Here is a 15951-nt window from a genome sequence, read left to right as displayed (position 1 = left end):
TAAAAATAGGAGTTTCCCTGCACGAGCTCTCTCTTTGCCTGCTGCCATCCATATAAGACCTGACTTGTTCCTCTTTGCCTTCCACCATGATTGTGAGGCCTCCCCAGCCACGTGGAACTGAAAGTCCATTAAACTTCTTTCTTTTGTAAATTGCCCAGTCTTGGGTATACTTATGTTTATCAGCAGCATGAGAATGGACTGATACAGTAAATTGGTACCAGTAGAGTGGGGCGCTGCTGAAAAGATACCCAAAAATGCAGAAGCGACTTTGGAACTGGGCAACAGGCAGAGGTTGGAACAGTTTGGAGGGCTCAGAAGAAGATGAGAAAATGTGGGAAAGTTTGGAACTCCCTAGAGACTTGTTGAATGGCTTTGGCCAAAATGCTGATAGCGATATGGACAATAAAGTCCAGGCTGAGGTGGTCTCAGATGGAAATGAGGAACTTGTTGGGAACTGGAGTAAAGGTGACACTTGTTATGTTTTAGCAAAGAGATTAGTGGCATTTTGCCCCTGCCCTAGAGATTTGTGGAACTTTGAACTTGAGAGAGATAATTTAGGGTATCTGGCAGAATAAATTTCTAAGCAGCAAAGCATTCAAGAGGTGACGTGTGTGCTGTTAAAGGCATTCAGTTTTATAAGGGAAGCAGAGCATAAAAGTTTGGAAAATTTGCAGCTTGACAATGCAATAGAAAAGAAAATCCCATTTTCTGAGGAGAAATTCAAGCCAGCTGCAGAAATGTGCATAAGTAACAAGGAGCCGAATGTTAATCCCCAAGACAATGGAAAAAATGTCTCCAGGGCATGTCAGAGACAGCAGCCCCTCCCATCATAGGCCTGGAGGCCCAGGAGGAAAAAGTGGTTTTGTGGGTTGAGCCCAGGGTCCCCATGCTGGGTGCAGTGTAGGGACTTGGTGCCCTGCATCCCAGACACTCCAGCCATGGCTGAAAGAGGCTAATGTAGAGCTCAGGCTATGGCTTCAGTGGGTACAAGCCTCAAACCTTGGCAGCCTCCATGTGGTGTTGAACCTGTGAGTACACAGAGTCAAGAATTGAGGTTTGGGAACCTCCACTTAGATGTCGGAGGATGTATGGATATGCCTGGATGTCCAGGCAGAAGCTTGCTGCAGGGGCAGGGCTCTCATGGAAAACTTCTGCTAGGGCAGTGTGGAAGGGAAATGTGGAGTCAGGGCCCCCACACAGAGTTCCTACTGGGGCACTTCTAGTGGAGCTGTGAGAAGAGGGCCACCCTCCTCCAGACCCCAGAATGGTAGATCTACCAGCAGCTTGCACTGTATGTCTGGAAAAGCCACAGACACTCAATGCCAGCCCATGAAAACAGCCAGGAGGGAGGCTGTACCCTGCAAAGCCACAGGGGTGGAGCTGCCCAAGACCATAGGAACCCACCTCTTGCATCAGCATGACCTGGATGTGAGACATGGAGTCAAAGGAGATCATTTTGAAACTTTAGGATTTGACTGCCCCACTGGATTTCGGACTTGCATGGAGCCTGTAACCCCTTTGTTTTGGCCAATTTCTCCAATTTGGAATGGCTTTATTTACCCAATGCCTGTACCCCCACTGTATCTAGGAGGCAGCTAACTTGTTTTTGATTTTACAGGGTCATAGGCAGAAGGGACTTGCCCTGTCTCAGATGAGACTTTAGGCTGTGGACTTTTGAGTTAATGCTATAATGATTTAAGACTTTGGGGAGCCAGGCATGGTGGCTCATACCTGTAATCCCAGCACTTTGGGAGGCCAAGGCAGGTGGATCACGTGAGGTCAGGAGTTTGAGACCAGCCTGACCAACATGGTGAAACCCTGTCTCCACTAAAAATACAAAATTAGCCAGGTGTGGTGGCGCATGCCTGTAATCCCAGCTACTTGGCAGGCTGAGGCAGAAGAATCACTTGAACTGGGGAGGCGGAGGTTGCAGTGAGTCAAGATCACACCATTGCACTCCAGCCTGGGCAACAAGAGTGAAACTCCATCTCAAAAAAAAAAAGACTTGGGGGACTATTGAGAAGGCATGATAGGTTTTGAAATGTGAAGGCATAAGATTTGGGAGGGGCCAGGGGCAGAATGATATGGTTTGGCTCTGTGTCTCCACCCAAATCTCATCTTGTAGCTCCCATAATTCCCATGTGTTGTGGGAGGGGCCTGTTGGGAGGTAATTGAATCATGGGAGCAGGTCTTTCCCATGCTGTTCTTGTGATAGTGAATTAGTCTCACGAGATCTGATGGTTTTAAAAATAGGAATTTCCCTGCGCGAGCTCTCTCTTTGCCTGCTGCCATCCATGTAAGACATGAGTTGTTCCTCCTTGCCTTCCACCATGATTGTGAGGCCTCCCCAGCCATGTGGAACTGTAAGTCCATTAAACCTCTTTCTTTTGTAAATGGCCCCGTCTCAGGTATGTCTTTATCAGCAGTGTGAGAACAGACTAATACAACCATATAGCTAGTAAGTCTGGAGGCAGGGTTTGAACCCAGGATGCCTGGCTCCAGCATCCTCTCACCTTACCTCTGCCTGTACTGTCCTGTAGATCTCAAATTGTTCAGAGGGATCCAAAGGTCATCTAATTCCCATTGGCTGACATTAGCTTTATTACATTCAGATACACACAGTTCCTCAAATCAGGATACCAAAAAGTGTCATCTGCGAGGAAATTCTAGAGGATTCTTTTTTAAGAGCAAAACTGCTTTATATTTGCATCAGGCTTTCCAGAGCCCAAGGCACATTCATAGGCATTCACATAGAGATTAATCTTCTACACAATTTATGCTAGGGATAGGGAAGAGACTGGTTTTTCTGATCCACATTTCATATGTAAGAAAATCAAGGTTGGAAATGGTAAGTAATTTGTTCAAGGTTACAAAGCTCATAAGCAGTGCCAGCTATGAAAGAAAGCCAGGCCTGCTGGCCCTAGGCAGCGCCCTACTCCAGGCACCCACAATACTCCCTCTAACTAGTCCTACAGGTAAAGTGCACCTGAGTAGAGACTTCTGAAGAACTCACATGCTCAAGGCTCACTCCGTGTTTGCCCATCAGGATTTAAGATGCTCTTGCTGCAAATCCACCCCCTGGTTAAAGTCAGTAAAATTTCATGGGTGAGCTGATCTTTTCATAGGGTTCATGCTGATGAGATTTTTTTTTCTAAAATCTCTTCTTAGTTCACACCTCCCCTTCAATCAACCAAATGCCAAAAAAGAAGCCTTCACCAAGTCAGAGAGAAACACCTGCCCTCCTTTCCCATGAGAAGATTGGAAATGTTCCAAATGTGGAACTGCTATCAATTTACTGACAATCTGTTAAGTAGCACTAAAAGCAGGAGACTTTTGGTGATGGCGCAGGCCAGAAATGCAATAAACTCAACTGAACCTGACATTTAAAAATAGCTCAATATTATGAGAGGTTTTGCTCTAAAGTCTCTAAGGATGAGTGTCATTTAAGAATGAATATTCTTATTTGATAAGAAGAAAACTGAGTGCATCTTATCCTCTAATAATAAGAATAAAAAATTTTAATATCTTCAAATAACATAAAGGTCACAATTAACCCAGCTACTTATGGCTGACAGTCTGCAAGTACACACTGATTACTTGTCTCTTATTTATTACCATTTAATAAAAATGCTAATAATAATAATAATAATGTGTTTATACTCACAAGCAGTTAAAATTTACCCCAGCTTTGGGTGCTATATGATAGATATGTGGTTTATGTTACACCAATAATAGTTATATATAGGCCTTTTTTACATCTCTATGTAAGTAGAAGGCTTAATAATTATCCAGCTACATCTTTTACTACAAAGACAGTCCCTTTGGTTTTGAATCATTTGAATTATCGAACAACATGGATCAAATGATTTATAAATTACCAAACTACCACACTGCATTATCCTAAATTATGCTGTTGTACAATTTAAAATTTCCCCAAAACAACAAAGTAGTTTTTTTAAAAAACCTAACCTATAATGATATAGTACAAAGATTTTGGGGGGGATAGAGGCATTTTTTGAATTTTAATACATTAAAAAACAGGTTTCCACTCTTTTTCTTTAGCCCAAGTTGAAATCTTTTTACATTCTTCATTGTTGCTGTTCTGGGCCTTTCTCCAACCTTCAAGTTCTCTACTGTAACCCCTCTTGTTATCCTTACTATCCCCCTTCCTCATTCTCGGGTGAGCACATCTCCTATGTCATAAAGAAAATGGGGACTGGTCACCAGGCATTTTTATGTTTCCTTCTTACCATGTCTAGAGCGTTCTTCCATTCCCCTGAGTCAGAAGAGACATGTCTCCCCATTAAACCTATCTTCTCTTCAAGTTCCTCTTTGATCTCTCTCAATCCCTCTGAGAGCAAATTTCTCTTAAAACTATACTTAAGACACCTGGACATCACCAGTTTCGTGCTGATAGGACGGATCCACAGAGTCAGCTAGGCAGCTGGGCCCATGACCTGCTTCTCTGCTTCTCCATGTGTGATTTCCATTTTCAGGGTCACCTCAGGTTCAAGGTGGCTCCTGGAGCTCCAGCCATCACAGCCACATTACAGGCAGAGGAAGGAGAAATGGGCAGAGAGTGCTGCCTATTAAGGAGACTTCCTGAAAGTCCCACATTTCTGCTTACCTAGCCAGAACTCAGTGACATGGCCAGGGCGAAGCAGGGAGTCTGGAAAATGTAGTTTTTCAAAGAAAACACAGTGATGTTTCAAAGAACCACAGTTCCCAGGGTTTTGTCACCAAGTGCAGAATGAATACTGGGAGGCAATTAGAAGTCTCTATTTTCATTGACTCATGGAGGAAGGATGAGCTGGGGATATGAGAAGATCCTTATTAATCAGGATCCAGGCAAAAAAAAAAAAAAAAGATGGCGGACACCACAAGGTCTTACTGAATGAAGGCAGCTGTGTATGCAGGGTTACAGGAACAAAGAGGGAAGGAGAGTGCCCAGGGTCTAGCAGCAGTGGGTGCCATCACTGATCCTGGGCCTAAAGGAGCAGGGCTGGAGGAAACAGTGACAGCTGGGGCCATGCAGGAGGCCTCCCCCAGGAGCTGTCGCCACAGAACCTCCCGTCTGGGACAACACTGTCTTGAGGCTGTCTTTCATGACTGCTTTTTTTTACCAGCTCCTCCTCCTCCTTTGTCCATTTCTCCCTAGCCAAGCTTCCCAAGCTTCATGCCTACTTCCCTGGGTGATGTTATCCACCACCAGGACTTCCTCTTACACATTTACTACAATGTACTATACTACAGTGATTCTTCTGAGCTCTAAATCTAATTTCTAAATGCCTATCAGCCCTAACTGGCATGCTCCAGAGGGGTGTCAAATTTAATATGTGCCCAAACAAAGCTCTTGGTCGCCTCATCCCACTCCTCCTCTATCTCCATCAAAGCTTTGGCCAACTAACCACCTCTAGAGCTAGGAATTTGGCAGCCAGTCTCAGGCTCCTTCCCACTACCCACATTGGCCACCATGTCCAATCACTTTGACCTTGTCCACATCTCTTGAATGCCCCCACAACCCGCCCCTCCTATAACACACTGCCTTAGTTCACCATCTTGTCTAGAGGGTTTGTCTCTCTGGCTTGAGTCTCTCTCTTCTGCCCATCTTCCACACAGCTACTGGAAACCTCTTTTTAAATTAAATAAAATCTCAACGGTTTCCGGTTTTAAAATCCCTACCTTTGTTCTTGGTAGAGATTTTACCAAGGTAGCTGCAGATCAGACTCATTAAGATCCTGGTCTCAGAAGTCGGACTGCCTCAGTGCGACTCCCAGCTCTAGCACTTCTAGCTTTTTGACCTTTGCAAGTTATTTGACCTCTTTGTGGCTCTAGAACCTAATGCTTCTTAGGAGTTCTGTGAAGATTAAATGCATCATTGTCTGTAAAATGCTTAAAATATTGCCTCTGCATAGTACATTTTCAATAAATGGTAAATGTTTTTATTACCAAACTGTTCAGCCCAAATTCCTTAGTGTGGTATAAAGGTCCTTCTGGCTGGGCCTAAGCAAACTTCCCCGACATTCTTTGTAACATCAGCCTCCTTGCTATTCAGAGAAGGTTCCCTGCCCTTTCATGACTTTATATGAAAATATCACCAGCATTTTCATTTCTTTCTCCAACCTCATATTTTTGCTGTGATGGTTCTCTCTATAATCCGATTTAGCAGTGTCTAAATATTTAATTTCTTAAATCTATAACTATGTAAGAGTACTGGTCTAAAGTCATGAAGTTTATAATATATAAGTCTAATAGACTGATTTTTAATTTGATCGCCTATGAATATTCAAAAAGTTCCTTCAAATAGAACAGTGGGTCACGGAGTACAGCTTGGATTTGGGCATGCATTCGATGAAATGGCAGGAACAGCAGAACCACAGATAAAGCTCAGATCTAATGGTGCTGGCTTAATGTATATAAACAATATCTAACATCACCGTGAGCCCTCAGCTCCAAAATCAAAGGTCACCATATCATGAAAAAAAAAAAGTTTCAAGTTAAGTGCTCAAGCCAATGAAACATTAAACAAGGGCACCTGCATTTTCACAGCAAATAATTCCAGTGGGGATTTCACGTTGCTGTGGATACAAAGGGAGGAACAGCTCAAAGATACTTGTAAAGCAGGGAGGGATTAGGGTATCCAGGGAAATAAGTAAAAGGTATTGTGTTTCATTCCCTGCTTCAGGAGGACAGCTACAAAATTAGGTCTAAACATCCTTATCCTTCAAATAAAGAGGGTCACATTGCCAATTTATTGTGAACATGATAAAAGAAACATAAAACTTTTCATGGTGCTTACCCTTCTGGGCAGTAGATACATGTCGGCCTGCTAGGCGATCGCTAGTTATTTTCTAGCTGATTTTGTGTGTGCTGTGCGTGTCTGCAGGGTGCAGGCATAGCAAAGGCAACCAAAGCAAGTGATTTAATTAACTGCTTTAATTAATGCTGTTATTTGAACAAATAGATAATGTAGAGAAAAAATTATTATCCCACATCGATCTAAATGTTTCAATTTAATTTACTAAAACCTCTGCTTTCTGAATGGTTCAAAACAGTGACAAAAATATTTGCCAATGAAAATAAATCCTAGCTCATGATAGATATTTAACCTATCTACATATTCTACTAGTTAAAAAATAACTCAGATTTAATTCAGTCTTAACAACAACACATGCCATAAAATACTATAGGTGGAGTTTAGAAGTTGGGAGCTCTGTGAACTTCCAATATCAGAGGCAAAACAAATCCACACAAAATATTTATTGTTAAGTACACAGCAGATTAAGAGAATCTACCAGTTTTTCCCTGAAAAAAATTTAACTTTCTTTAGCAATATTTTTTTCTGTTTAAATCATAAGAGACTTTTGGACAAGGTCCTGAGCCATTAATTTAATTTGTTTATTTAAAAAAAATTTTATTTTGGAGGATTTTAAATATACACGAGGTGAAAAAAGCTTAGCAATGACTAATATTGTGCTGCTTTGAAAATACTCACCAACACTGTTGTGGTTAGAGTAAACACCACACATTGTATTATTTCATCTTAAATTCTCTAACATGCAAGAACCTAACAAGAAAATGAATTTCAGAAAACGGGGAAGGTGCAGGAAACTGTTAAGTATTAAAGAGATTTCAGGGGCACATTAACCAAATGCAGTATTTGGACCTGGTTTGCATCCTTATCCAAACCAACTAACTGTAAAAGAACAATTTTAAGACCACTGGGAAAACTGAACACGGACTGGTATTAGGTGATATGAAGGAGTTACGGGGTATTTGTTCGAGTGTGTTAATAGTACTCAATCCATTTTTGTTGTTAGTAAAAATTAAACGGCAGCTGCATCCATGGCCACAAAGTTGTTGGTCATGACACACTCTGACCTCCAGGGGGAGACCGAAGAGAGAGATCCACAGAGGAGGTGTGGGATGGAGGATTCTGAACACATCTAGAAGGGAGTGGGCAGTTCGTGGGGTGAGACAGAGGTTACAAGCTCTCTCCCTGACCCTGCTTCTCTCTTCTCTTGGGTGCCATCTTGCCCAGCTCCACCTTGGGTGGGTCAGAGTTCCCTGGTTCTGGAGCTCCTGTAGGAATCAGGATGGGACCTGGAGAAACGGGGCAAGGAGCAAGTCTCGTAAGGTACCGAGTCTGGGTGTGACTCAACACTGGACCCTACACTAAGGTAGAAGTGTCTGCCTGGAGGGCCCTGGGTGCTCTCTGGAGTCCTCGGGGACCTGGCAGGGGAGGGGCGTGGTGGCCAGGATAAGGGGCTAGGTAGAAGTTCAGGATCTCAGATAAAAAACTTATGTATCACAAAAGAAACACATAAATCCTTACTGAAAAAATGAAAATGCATGCCATTCTTGAAATGTCAATTGAAAAGATAAGAATAAAATTTGGGAGTTCTGGCAAAACAGATGAAAATGAAATTGAGCTTTCCTTTATAATTTAGGGGAAATGATTAATGATGTTTTTATCTATGTCTAGGAAGTAAAAACATTATACATTTATACTTTAAGCATGTGTTTATATATACTGAGCACATACCAGATGTAAATACCAAGATGGCAGCTATCAAAGACAAGCCAGAAAGCCCTTGCACACGAGAGATGGCAAAATACAAGACACAAATCAATTTGTTCCTTAAGGATGGAATCATGGAGCATTATGGGAATTCAAAATCCAGTGGGATCACTTCTGGTGGGGGAGGATGAAGAAGAGCTTTGTGTTTTGGGCAAATGCTGGCTATTAGCAAGGCTTTATTAACACCACATGGGCAGGTTTCTTCTTGGGCCTTCCTTCTTAATGGTGATAGTTTAAGCATGAGACTTCGTGAAATGCTTTCTGCTAGGTCCAATTTAGCATGTTAATACTATGAATATGGGTTCAGCTATATAATGTTAATAATAACTTAAAAATTAGGCCTGGTAAGCCCCAAAGTAATGATGTGACTTAGAGTTATATGATTCACTAAGAATTAGAAAATGTGGTTTGGAAAACAAGCCCATAAAAACAAGTTAGTTACAATGAGCAATTACAGGGGGAAATAGGTTTCCTTATAGATGAGACTGCCAATTTTGAGCAAATGTCTACAAAAATGGCTCCTAAACCCACCTGCATGTTGGAATTACCTGGGGATTCTATTAAAAATACTATACATATTCCTGAAACCCACCCCAGGCCTACTGAATTGTAACTCCAGGAACAGGGTCCCAGGAAACTGTATTTGTACAACCCTCCCCATCCCTATCCAAGTGGCTGTGATGTGCAGAATTGTAGAGCCTGGAACTTTTGCAATCTGTTGCTTATAGAAACAGTTACTTAATATTAACCCTAAAATCTCAAAAGGTGATTCACAACATTTTCCTCCACCACAAGTTCTTAAAATAAAAAGGAGAATTCAAACCATTTTTTTCAAGCCTATGTCTTACTATACTGGTAAGTGTTGGATTATCTGTTTGAAAGGCATTATCTTCAGAGAAGTACACTTAGAGAGAAACCTGGTCTCCAGAAGCCATCTGCTGCATAGATGGCTTTGCCTGCTCTGGGTCTCACACAGAGGCTCACGGTCTTCCCACTCCCCAGCAACGAGGACCACCTGTCACCTCTACTGGAGGGCCCTCATGCCTGTGTTTTCAGGCGGGGCTCTTTCTGGGCTTCCCTTCCAAATTTCCACCCAACATCAAATGCTGTAAGTTGGGGGGCAGTTTGATACGTCCTTATTCCCTCAATCCTCTTGTGCATCATTTTCTGTGCGCCAAGATAAAAGAATTACGGCCCTAATCCTCCCTCCACAGGGAGGAAATAAAGTGGCTGGCAGGTGCAGAGCTGAGGAAGTGGGAAAGGGTGCACAGCTGAGGGTGTATGATGCCTTTGCTTTTTTGGGAGTGAGGCTGCCCATGAGAAAAGTGGGGATGGGAGGATGGTGCAGGAAGGGTAAAGACCACATCGGCCTGGTGGCATTGGCCGAGTGCGTCCCTGCAGGTCTCGTGAAGACAAACATTGCTGGGCCCGATTCCCAGAGTGTTTCTGATGCAGGAGGTCTGGGTGGGGCCTGAAAATCTGCATTTCTAACAGTTTCCAAGTGATGTCCATACTGCTGGGCCAGGGACGGCACTTTGAGAGCCTCTGTTCAAGGAGGAGAAAACTGAGAGGCTCCTGAGAGTTTGGGAGTCTCAAGAAAGGAGGGGAGAGTTTAATAAGGACGTTTATGATCCCATTAAATATCTGAGAGACATGAGTCTCTCAGGAGGATGTTCTGCAGACTCCAGGGAACGTCTCACCAGGAGTCAGATGCAGCTGCGGGTGGGAAGCACCTCCGGCTCCCCCAGTCCTCGGGGAAGAGGGCATCCTCCACGTGGAGGAGACTCCAGCTCCCCAGCCACTTCCTGCCTTTGAAAGTCAATGCAGGCTTCCATGGGGATCTAGACATGCAAATTTAATTAGTGGGGAGGTGTCCGTCTAACGAGTGTCAGCACTAGGCCTTTGGACAGATGCTTGACATTTGCTACCTGACTGTATGCTCAGGCTGGTGTGTGAGGAGGGATTCTGGGTGCCTTCCCTGCAGCACAGGTGAGGAGACTGAAGTTCTGCGTTTTGGAATCACTCTCCTGGGCCCTCTCCACTCCACCGTCGCTTCTGACTTCCTTGACCTGCCGCCTTCCCTGGAGGGCTGGGAAAGCAGAGCCTGGCCCTACCCCCAGGTTTCAGATTCAGTCCCTGGAGAGTGGGGCCTAAGTATCCCCACCTCTGACAGCTTCCCAAGTAATGCTGATGGTGCTGGGCCACAGACTATGTTTCAAAAACTACTGATTCTAACCTTATCTCCATCCCAAAGTAGAAATAAAGTATTTGCTAAGACAAGGTCCTTAAATGCCATCTCTTTTCCAGCAAAACTTTCTGATAGTACACCTGTGTCCTCTTTAGAACTGCAAGAAACCCACAAAATCCTCTCCCCACAGCCTTCTTACCTAACCCTTGCTTCTTCTCCATCATCGTCTATGCCAAAGTTTCAGTAAAAGGCAACTTCAAGAATATTAACAAGGAAGAACAGAACAAACTAAGCAAACTAAGGGACCATAAGGGCACTCCAGAGATAGTGCTGGGGCCTACTCACCTCACCCTGACCCACCTGCTCACCTGCAAAGGGTCTCCTGTCTGCCTCTCTCTGCCCACGGCCATTCTCTGACCTCAGATGTCCACAGTGGGGACCCACTGACAAGGGTGTCTTTTGGCTTTGTGGCTATCCTCACTTCCCTGTCACATGGCCCTGCTCTCAGGCAGTTCCCTAGGATCACTCCCAAATAAACTACTTGTATCCAAATGCTTTGTTTTCAGCTTGGTTTGAAAGAATGCAAACCAAGACAGGTACCAATGTCATTATTTGAAAATCATCCAATAACAAATGATGAAGACTGAGGAGGCGGGTGTCAGATCCAGGTACATGGTTTGTGCTTTGTGTGATCATGAAAAATGCATTTCCTACTTACCTTTAATGCCAAAGAATCACAAAGCACCCACAAAAAAAGGACAATAAGCTGATCTTCCCCCGTCGAAAAGGCCTAATGATGCTCAAAGTGGATTGCTTTGCTTTTGTTCTGGGAGTCTCTAATGTGGGTATGAGGAGATAAGTTATACTGAAACGAGCAGGGGTGAATAATTTCAGTAAGTGAAGGTGCTTTTATTTAACATTAATTACATTTAAATATTGGAGTCGAATAGGAAACCCCATTGTGATTAGTGACACCAGGGTGAGTTCTGGATCCTTATTCTCTGGTGGCAGAATGTCAACTCTTGCTGCCTGGGGAGACTGAGACTCTGAGCCTGACAGGTAAAGCTCCTTCCACCATCCCCTCTGCTCTGGCCACCAGACCAGCCTCTGCACCAGAACTGATGTCCCGTATGCCCTGTGGATGTCCATCTCCCATATGCCCCCCTGTGGATGTCCGTGCTGCCTGCTGCTTGGGCACATCGGAGGGCGGCCCTGCACATGCCCTGGGCCTCGCTCCCATGCTGTTTTTGCACAGCGCAATGAACAGGGCAATTGCGAGGCACACACGTGCAGAGACCGACAGGACGGGCAGTCACAATCACAAACCTGTCCATTGTGGTTGAGCTCTGAGATCAGCAAGGAAGCACTGACTATTTAATTAGTCACCTAATTAGTGACAGGCCACACTGAAGGTTTCAGATGTCCTCAGACAAATGTAAAGATAAAAAGCCTAATTAAGCCGCCAGCGCTAGGCTGGCTGCTGCCAGAGCCCACAGCTGTGCCGGATATTGTGCGGAACTGCACGGCCCGATAACAGGAGTTGTGGTCATTGCCACAATTGCAGCTTTAGAAACATGCCGTGCTTGGTCCAAGCTATTCTTAGTCACCTCGACACATTCAACCAGATGAGGGGATCAGTGTCTAGGCTGAAAGTCTGAGGCTGCATCTTTTGCTGGGATGATTTGGTCAGTTTTCGAGAAAACTCTTCTGAGTGGTGGAAGTGGAAGACAAGGGGAACCCGGGCTTTCCAGTGCCCACCGGTGCTTCCCGTGAATCAGTGTTTCTCTCTAGTCACACGGAGGGTCGCGGGGACACCGGCTGGGCTGCTTTCAGTCACTGTCATCCATGACTCCAGTAAGCATTTTTCTAGTGCCATTACAGGCTCTTCAAAAGATTCTTTACGTCGGGATTAAATTAGGAAAGAGTTAAAAATAATGGATTAGAAAGGAACTTTCCCATAATTAGGAGTAAATACTATAAAACACTGAAGCATAGAGACTCGTGCTGAAACAGAAGAGGACAGCAACTGCCTCAGCTCCATGAACGCAGGCCCAGGAGACAGTCAAGATGCTGTTCTGCATAATTCTGGAAAAAAACCTGTTTGGGACACTGGGGCAGGGCCTGAGGTTCTGCATTTCTAACGAACTCACAGGTGATATCAATGCTGCTGGTCCACGTGCCTCACCAGGAGTGAAAGGATGCAGAAACAGAAAAGAGGTGCATACACCTGGTTCCGGCTCCTTCTCTTCTTCTTCTTCTTCTTCTTTTTTTTTTTCTATTTTGCTATAGCATTTACGTAATTAAAAAAAATGATTCTGGAATATCTTTGTGGAAACCTGAAAGAGTCAAAGCACTGCAGTTGAGGAGTTCAGCAATGCTAGACTTGGTAGGAGTTCACTTTATAGTGAGTTCATTTTACAGATCTCACCCTGATAGGGTTTGTGGAGTTTCTACCGTGGTGGCGCCTTCGGGCTGGCAGGACCTGGGGGCCCCTGCTGGGACTCTCCTTCAGCACAAATGAGGACAGTTCCTCCCTCAGGGCTGCAACACTGCTTGGCAGCAGAGGTGGGCTAACAGCTGAGGCCAGGTTCTTTCTGCTTTCTCCAGTGGTTGGAGGTTTTAAATAGTCTTATTAATGGAAGCACCGAGAAGGAAAATGCACATGTGACATCATAGTGTCCGAGCCAGGAACTTTCAGTCCCAAAGAACAGGGTGGCCAAATGAACACAACCCACGAATCACAAGAACAGTCATTTAAAAATAATCCAAGTCTATCACTTAAATGTCTTGGGCATTATGAAGAACACACAGTCTTAAGATCTGTTCTTTCCCCTCCAATTCACGGCCCTCTACCCCATAGTACAAGCTGGTGTTTTCTTCCTCAATGCCCTGCAATGCAAGAGCACCACCCCACGGCCCTAGCCTTGCCCTGCCCAGCTCCTGATCCTTGCCACAAACACACATGCTCCTGCGCTGGCTGGGCAGGTGACAGGAAAGAAGGCTGGGTCCTTTCCTCCTGGGCTCCCCTCAGAGGCCAAGTGCACCAGACAAGGGGGGAGCGAACCAATTAGCTGAGCCCACCCCACCCTGGATGATGCTACGCCCCTGCCCATCTCCACCCCTGGAGGTCTCCCGCAGGGCCGAGGGAGACTGTAGAAGCCTCTGAGAGCAGGGCCACTGGCTCCTCGGCTCTGCTGGGGATCACCAGGGCCAGGAGCAGGAGGGCACGGAGGACAGCAGGGGAAGTAAAAGACTGGGATCCTGGGACACCCCAGGAAAACGCCTGCCATGCATGTCTCCCGGTGCTGGAGGGCCCAACAGGCTCCTCCTAGGAAGGACAAGACGCAGGACTCAGGCCTGACAACCACAGACAAGGAGATGTGTCTGTGCAGATTAACTGCACACAGTTAGCAGATAAAATAGCATACTTAAAAAAATAAAAAGTCAGAACACCACCACAGTATTCCCTCATCACATGGAGCTTACATCCTAGGGTATATCAGGTAGTGAGTTTGGGCAAAGCACTTCAGCTCTCCAGTAGCACCTCAGCACTTGGGGAAGAAAGGATAGGAATTTACACAAACTGCTTTTGGTGTCCTTTGAAGAGGAGACCAAATGTGTTTTATAATTTCTTGCATGGAAATGATACAAGAACAAAGTTGTGTTTGTTTTGTTGTCAGATGACAGAACTACCAGATTTTCTGGAGAAACAGGTTACTGTCCTGAGCCTCGAGTGGATTTTCCAGTAACGATGATGCCCCTGCTGAGTCTGACAATGCAGCTCAAGACTACAAGGAGGCAGCAGGGTGCTGTGTCCCCTGCCCGTAATCCTAGCACTTTGGGAGGCCAAGGCAGGCAGGTCACTTGAGGCCAGGAGTTCGAGACCAGCCCGGACAACATGGTGAAACCCAATCTCTACTGAAAATACAAAAATTAGTCAGGCGTGGTGGCTTGCACCTGTAGTCCCAGCTACTTGGGAGGCTGAGGCGAAAGAATCGCTTGAACCTGGGGGGAGGCGGAGGTTGTAGTGAGCCGAGATTGCTCCATACACTCCAGCCTGGGCAACACAGTGAGACTCTGTCTCAAAACAAAAACAAAAACAAACAAAAAAAAGACTACAAGGAGGCTGATTCTCCTAAATTTTGCTTCCAAAATGTAGATTCAATCCTCACTGGTGGTCAGTGTTGGGTGAAAACTGTATTTCTTCATTTCAGCTCAAATCATGTATAAAATTAAGTTCAAATGGCAGTTAAACTGGGAAAGTAAAATACGCAGTAGGTTACCATGGTGATTGCTGACTTAAAATAATTAGAGAAAATAATGAGAAAACTATTTCCTCTCTTAAGGATTAGAGATCCGTAAACTGATACCAGTCTATTTTTAGTGTACATAATCTGTGTAATGATGATAGAGAATTATGACTATTTTAGAATGCTTTAAAAAGCTCTGTTTGATTGGGAAATTTAATCGGCCCAATACTTACATCAAAATTTATACTTGTCTTTATTAGATCTAAGTTGACTCCACAAAAAGAAAATTACTTGTATATGTCTCAATGTAATCATTTAAATAAAACATTATGACTAAGTATATAGCTGAATTAAGATTTAAGACCTGTTTATGATAACTTCTTAACTGCTATAATTTCACAGCTCCACCTTAATAATTCATCATTCGAAAATGGTTGCATAAAACTTGCTGTTCAAAAGTTTTCGAGAAAGAGACCCATCAGAACAAGTAAAGCACTCAGACTACAACGTGGCATACCCTGGGAATGGAATATTCCTAGGTGCTTCTCATCATTTCATGCTTGCAGTGAAATATTGCTGCAGACTGACCACATTATTCAAAGCACATGAACTCTGTTACTAACTTCAGTAATGACTCACAATTTATTTCTAGTTACCTAAGAGTATGTTCTGGAGAACTGAACAAACTAGCTAGAAAGTGAAAAAATCAATTCTTTTTTTATCTGGTTAATGTGATGTTAAATGAGCAAAATAACCACTTGGGATTAGCTCGTCTCCATGTTAACCAGGCACATACACCTTTTGAGGGTCATTTCCTCCATCCATTTGCTTACCCAGCCCCTCACAAGGCCCCACCTGTCCTGAGCTAAGAACTCTGCTGGCTTCCAGAAGAGTGATGGTAGGCTGCATTTTCCCATCTCCTGCTTACCTCT

General features: G+C 44.3%; 1 protein-coding gene across 16 annotated transcripts in view; it reads right to left on the bottom strand.

Annotated features, from left to right (window-relative positions):
- The window catches only part of CFAP61 (cilia and flagella associated protein 61), a 306901-nt gene that overhangs the window by 114183 nt on the left and 176767 nt on the right, over positions 1–15951 (bottom strand). The window lies entirely within an intron of this gene.

The sequence above is a fragment of the Gorilla gorilla genome, chromosome 21 (genome assembly GCF_029281585.2).
Source record: "Gorilla gorilla gorilla isolate KB3781 chromosome 21, NHGRI_mGorGor1-v2.1_pri, whole genome shotgun sequence".
NCBI classification, from domain to species: Eukaryota; Metazoa; Chordata; class Mammalia; order Primates; family Hominidae; genus Gorilla; species Gorilla gorilla.
The sequence above is the reverse complement of the archived record's forward strand: the minus strand, read 5'-3'. Positions and strand labels throughout refer to the sequence as shown.